The 6,113-nt window shown below is 37.9% G+C and overlaps 1 long non-coding RNA gene across 1 annotated transcript in view; it reads right to left on the bottom strand.

The window, feature by feature from the left end:
• Positions 1 to 2,891: 2,891 nt before the first annotated feature.
• Positions 2,892 to 6,113, bottom strand: part of LOC149115455 (uncharacterized) — a 9,454-nt gene continuing 6,232 nt past the window's right edge. The window contains exon 2 of the long non-coding RNA XR_016206050.1: positions 2,892 to 3,085. This is a non-coding gene — a long non-coding RNA (uncharacterized LOC149115455). The remainder of the gene's footprint in view (positions 3,086 to 6,113) is intronic.

Here is a 6,113-nt window from a genome sequence, read left to right as displayed (position 1 = left end):
TTTGAGGAGACTCATTCATATCGGCCAAGTAGTGCTGTTTATCTTCAATACTTTTCGTTGAAAAGCTTCTCAGCCATCAATATCGTTGTGTGTTAATTTTGAATTGTTTTATTGTTAACAACAAAGGTGGCAACAGAAAAAGAAAGTGGTATTTCGTGACTATCTGATAATTAAATTAGTTCTTGTTCATCGGTAAAAATTTGCATTTTTAGTAAAACATCGTTTCTGTTCCGTTTCTTCATCACTACATCAGATATTTAACTTTCGTTCATTTATCTGCGAAAAACAAGGACATCCTCCGTATGTTTTGGAGAAAACAAGGGTTTCATATTACATGCCTTTGCGAGGAAAACAAAAGTATCAAGTTACAAAGTTGGTGTGAAGAGCTAAATTGTCACGTTTGCTGCTTCAGCGTATTATTGAATTTAAAATGAACGAAAATCAACGTAAAACACCAGTAGTAATTAATTTGTGCGTAATGTTTGGACCTTGAATGAAAATACAACCTTGAAACATACACATTGCAAAGGGGGAAAGCCGTAGCAGACTACCAAGGTAGACACAAACCGGAAGTGAACCGAGCAGGGGTGAGTACTTATGGACTACTGTACCAGAGCTATCAATTGCGCTCTGCACTATCTGAGATTGTCTCACTAGTTAGTGCAGAGTGCACTATTGGGATGGTTATGGGGGTTGCCTGCCGCTAAGGAACTAAGGCGCTATGGCGCTATGGCGCTATGGCCCTATGGCGCTAAGGTGTAAACTTTAATGTTTGTTTAATTAATTAATTTCAGTTAATTAATTAGTCTAGAGGTAAGGAAGTAGTGGGAGTAGGGTGGGAAAGGTACATGTGAACTTTACGTAAAACATCGCCGTCGCTTAACTTTGAACATCGCAAAGCTATATATTTGTTTCAGGTAACCCCTTGCTCTCCTTGTGGTACCATTCTCCTTAGAACAAAACTAATTTGCCCTAAACGCATGCGTAGATTAGTTGGGGTTCGTGGCTTCTATATTAGATGAAGGATACATTGCATACGGAATCACGCACAAATGTTGAGTGGTTTTCCTTATGGTAGAGCTCAACATGTAAGACGCATGCGTTCTAGCATTGTTAGTGTTGTACACTATCTTTACACGCGGTATTTTATATATCGTGTCATGTGACCAAGGACGGCAGTTATTTTTCAGGTAGCGCCAGTTGTCCCTTTTTATTGCAAAAGTGAAACGTTACTGTGGCTGCGTAGCTTTTAGAATTACACACAGGTCGGTTCAACAAATATCATCTGTTTTCAATCTACAATAGTGTGCTTGTCAGGGTTCAAATATATTGCTTCTCCTTAGCGACTTGTTTATTTCTTGCCTTAATTGTGTCTGTAAGAGAGACCAAAAAGTTCTCAAGTTAGTGGCTTTAATACTCCTCAAATTGTAAATTTGTAACAAAAGAAACCAGGAAAATGCTCAAATATTGCTGCAGACGCCGTGGCACCTAATGAAAGTTCAAATTAATTTAATCAGTCTTTGAGGAGACTCATTCATATCGGCCAAGTAGTGCTGTTTATCTTCAATACTTTTCGTTGAAAAGCTTCTCAGCCATCAATATCGTTGTGTGTTAATTTTGAATTGTTTTATTGTTATCAACAAAGGTGGCAACAGAAAAAGAAAGTGGTATTTGGTGACTATCTGATAATTAAATTAGTTCTTGTTCATCGGTAAAAATTTGCATTTTTAGTAAAACATCGTCTCTGTTCCGTTTCTTCATCACTACATCAGATATTTAACTTTCTTTCATTTATCTCCAAAAAACAAGGACATCTTCCGTATGTTTTGGAGAAAACAGGGGTTTCATATTACATGGCTTTGCGAGGAAAACAAAAGTATCAAGTTACAAAGTTGGTGTGAAGAGCTAAATTGTCACGTTTGCTGCTTCAGCGTATTGTTGAATTTAAAATGAACGAAAATCAACTTAAAGCACCAGTAGTAATGAATTTGTGCGTAATGTTTTGGACCTTGAATGAAAATACAACCTTGAAACATACACACTGCAAAGGGGAAAAGCCGTAGCAGACTACCAAGGTAGACACAAACCGGAAGTGAACCGAGCAGGGGTGAGTACTTATGGGACTACTGTAACAGAGCTATCAATTGCGCTCTGCACTATCTGAGATTGTCTCACTAGTTAGTGCAGAGTGCACTATTGGGATGGTTATAAGAGCTGCCTGCCGCTAAGGAACTAAGGCGCTTTGGCCCTATGGCGCCAAGGTGTAAACTTTAATGTTTGTTTAATTAGTTAATTTCAATTAATTAATTAGTCTAGAGGCAAGGAAGTAGTGGGGGTAGGGTGGGAAAGGTACATGTGTACTCTACGTAAAACACATTCCATCGCCGTCACTTAGCTTTGAACATCACAAAGCTATATATTTGTTTCAGGCGCTATGGCGATATGGCCCTATGGCGCTAAGGTGTAAACTTTAATATTTGTTCAATTAATTAATTTGAATTAATTAATTAGTCTTGAGGCAAGGAATTAGTGGGGATAGGGTGGGAAAGGTACATGTGTACTCTACGTAAAACACATTCCATCGCCGTCCCTTAGCTTTGAACATCGCAAAGCTATATATTTGTTTCAGGTAACCCCTTCCTCTCCTTGTGGTACCATTCTCCTTAGAACAAAATTAATTTGTCCTAAACGCATGCGTAGATTAGTTAGCGTTTGTGGCTTCTATATTTGGTGAAGGACACATTGTATACGGAATCACGCACAAATGTTGAGTGGTTTTCCTTATGGTAGAGCTCAACATGTAAGACGCATGCGTTCTAGCATCGTTAGTGTTATACACTATCTTTTCACGTGGTATTTTAAATGTCATATCATGTGACCAAGGAGGGCAGTTATTTTTCAGGTAGCGCCAATTGTCCCTTTTTATTGCAAAAGTGAAACGTTACTGTGGCTGCGTAGCTTTTAGAATTACACACAGGTCGGTTCAACAAATATCATCTAGTTTCAATCTACAATAGTGTGCTTGTCGGGGTTCAAATGTATTGCTTCTCTTTAGCGGCTTGTTTATTTCTTGCCTTAATTGTGTCTGTAAGAGAGACCAAAAAGTTCCCAAGTTAGTGGCTTTAATACTCCGGAAATTGTAAATTTGTAATAAAAGAAACCAGGAAAATGCTCAAATATTGCTGCAGACGCCGTGGAACCTAATGAAAGCGCAAATTAATTTAATCAGTCTTTGAGGAGACTCATTCATATCAGCCAAGTAGCGCTATTTATCTTTAATACTTTTCGTTGAAATGCTTCTCAGCCATCAATATCGTTGTGTGTTAATTTTGAATTGTTTTATTGTTAACAACAAAGGTGGCAACAGAAGAAGAAAGTGGTATTTCGTGACTATCTGATAATTAAATTAGTTCTTGTTCATCGGTAAAAATTTGCATTTTTAATAAAACAACATTGTTTCTGTTCCGTTTCTTCATCACTACATCAGATATTAAACTTTCCTTCATTTATCTCCAAAAAACAAGGACATCGTCCGTATGTTTTGGAGAAAACAAGGGTTTCATATTGCATGCCTCTGCGAGGAAAACAAAAGTATCAAGTTAGAAAGTTGGCGTGACGAGCTAAATTGTCACGTTTGCTGCTTCAGCGTATTATTGAATTTAAAATGAACGAAAATCAACTTAAAGCACCAGTAGTAATGAATTTGTGCGTAATTTTTGGACCTTGAATGAAAATACAACCTTGAAACACACAGACTGCAAAGGGAAAAAGCCGTAGCAGACTACTAAGGTAGACACAAACCGGAAGTGAACCGAGCATGGGTGAGTACTTATGGGACTACTGTACCAGAGCTATCAATTGCGCTCTGCACTATCTGAGATTGTCTCACTAGTTTTTGAGTTATTTTTTTGTAAAAAAAATACCTCTTAGTCGGCGCGTCGGGTATGTTATGGACGGGTCAATGGGTGAGTGAGTGAGTGAGTGAGTGAGTGAGTGAGTGAGTGAGTGAGTGAGAGATGTATGTATGTCACACCAATCAGATTGGATCTACTATGAACAGCCAATCAAATTTCTTGTTGTAAAGGTAAATGGTACGTGAGAAACACAAGGTATGTATAAACACAAGGACTTTGGTAATTGAAAAATAAAGAGTGACGTGTATGTTGCCGGTTTGTGATTTTTAGTCCGGTTTGGAGGGGAGTGTGACAGTTACATACGTACATTGGGTTGTTTTAGAGTGCATAATTTTCAGTGTAATGGTGGCTAGTTATGAACGAGATGAGTCATGAGTTTTGAAGCAGTTCATGAGTAGTAGGCAAATGGCACGAGATATTTTTATTTTTAATTACAAAGGGTAACTTGATACTTTTGTTTTTCACAAGGAGTTAATTCAATTAGAGGTCACGAATCGTCGGTTCTAGTTCTTAGGACATGTTTTAGAGGAGACGAGACTATTTAGATTTGAAGCAGTTCTAACGTTTACCATAGTAAGTGCAGGTAACGATTGCTTTGTTGTTATTGCATGCAAATATAACGAGATATTTTTATTTTTTAGTCACAATGGGTAATTTGACACTCTTGTTTTTCACAAGGTAGTAAATTCAATTAGAGCTGACGAATCGTCACCACTTGTTCCCACGAGATGTTTGCTATTTTTAGTTAGAAATGGTAACTCGACACTTTTGTTTTTCATATGGGAGTAAATTCAATTAGAGCTTACAAGTTATCGGCTATTGTTCCCAGGATATTAAACAAAAAAGCTTTCATTTCTAGAGTGTTTTTACGTCTCTGCAGTAGCAGTTTAATATTTTTATTTGATGGGCATTTTATGACATTCTTTTCAGTCCGATATTTTTAAAGGTAAAAAGTATGAAAACTGTTCAAATGTTCTTTGAAGACTGTGTGGCACCAAGTTAAAGTGCAATTTAATTAAATCAGACTTTCAACGTGTCCGAGAGGTTTTTTCTCTTTCTTTCAATTTTCGGTGAAGTAGTGTTGTTGCGTTGTGTTGTGTAAAAAGGGTAAACTTACGACTCGTATAAAATGCGAAAAGTTCTCTTAACTTGAGTATTTTTGAGCAAAATTCCTCTTGGGGACTGGTAGGGCTCCCGAGGGGGTACTCCCAGAAAAATTGGTTGGGGGTGTGCGGCCTGCTTCCCAAAACCCTTACCCTATTTATGACCAAAATCTGCGATATTCCTTACCCTATTTATGACCTGACCAAAAATTCGAAACCCTATTTACGACCTGACCCTCAAATCAAAACCCTGTTTCAGACCTGCGTTATAATTAGCTCCCTAGTTCAAACCAATGTTAAATTACCGTAAACATATAAATTTGTGAAGGGCTTTTGTTGATTTTCTTTTCGATAATGATGAAAAAGTGGCTTCTTCTTAAAGCATACCCATATCAAGGCTAGAGTGCAAAAACCGTACCCTATTTATGACCAAAATGACCAAAATCAGCTAAAATCGATACCCTATTTATGACCAAAACGGCTGAAAAACCATACCCTTCGGGGCCGCACAGACCTATATAGCCCATATAAGGGAGTCCCCCCCCCCCGGGGGGAAGGGCTACGTGATTGGTGAGTGAGGAAGTTATGCATGTGCGCGTGTCAGACCAATCAGTGTGGGTTGTATCAAAGAACGAATAAAATTGCCTGTTAGAAAATAAGATGCTCTCTTCATTAATCTGGAGACGTGTCAGATTACTGTAGTTTGTTCAGTCAAACATTTTATGGCTTACTATTTAGTTATCTTACCATTACCGATGTAACATCGTATGTACATCATAAACTCCCAGTTTCTTTCTTGCTGTACATCGCAACCAAAAAACTTGTCAGATCAACCAAATCATTACTGTAAACAGTTCCATGAATGCTCCTATCTCCGAGACTTATAGTTCACAAAAAAATAACTCTTGCACGCCTTGCGTGCCTATGTTTTAGTTTTGTCGGTGACCAGACCCAAACTTCCTCTCGACCAAATGTTGAATCACGCAACCTGTGATGTTTACTCGCCAAAAGCTTTTGAAACATTAATACAGGGGCAATGTTACGGATATTGTTTTCTTTACGTTGGTTAAAATATATTTTCTTTTGGTTTTATCGA

The sequence above is a fragment of the Orbicella faveolata genome, unplaced genomic scaffold, assembly GCF_042242905.1.
Source record: "Orbicella faveolata isolate gen_17 unplaced genomic scaffold, um_ofav_v1 contig_13, whole genome shotgun sequence".
NCBI lineage: Eukaryota > Metazoa > Cnidaria > Anthozoa > Scleractinia > Merulinidae > Orbicella > Orbicella faveolata.
This window is presented reverse-complemented; position numbering and strand designations above follow the sequence as displayed.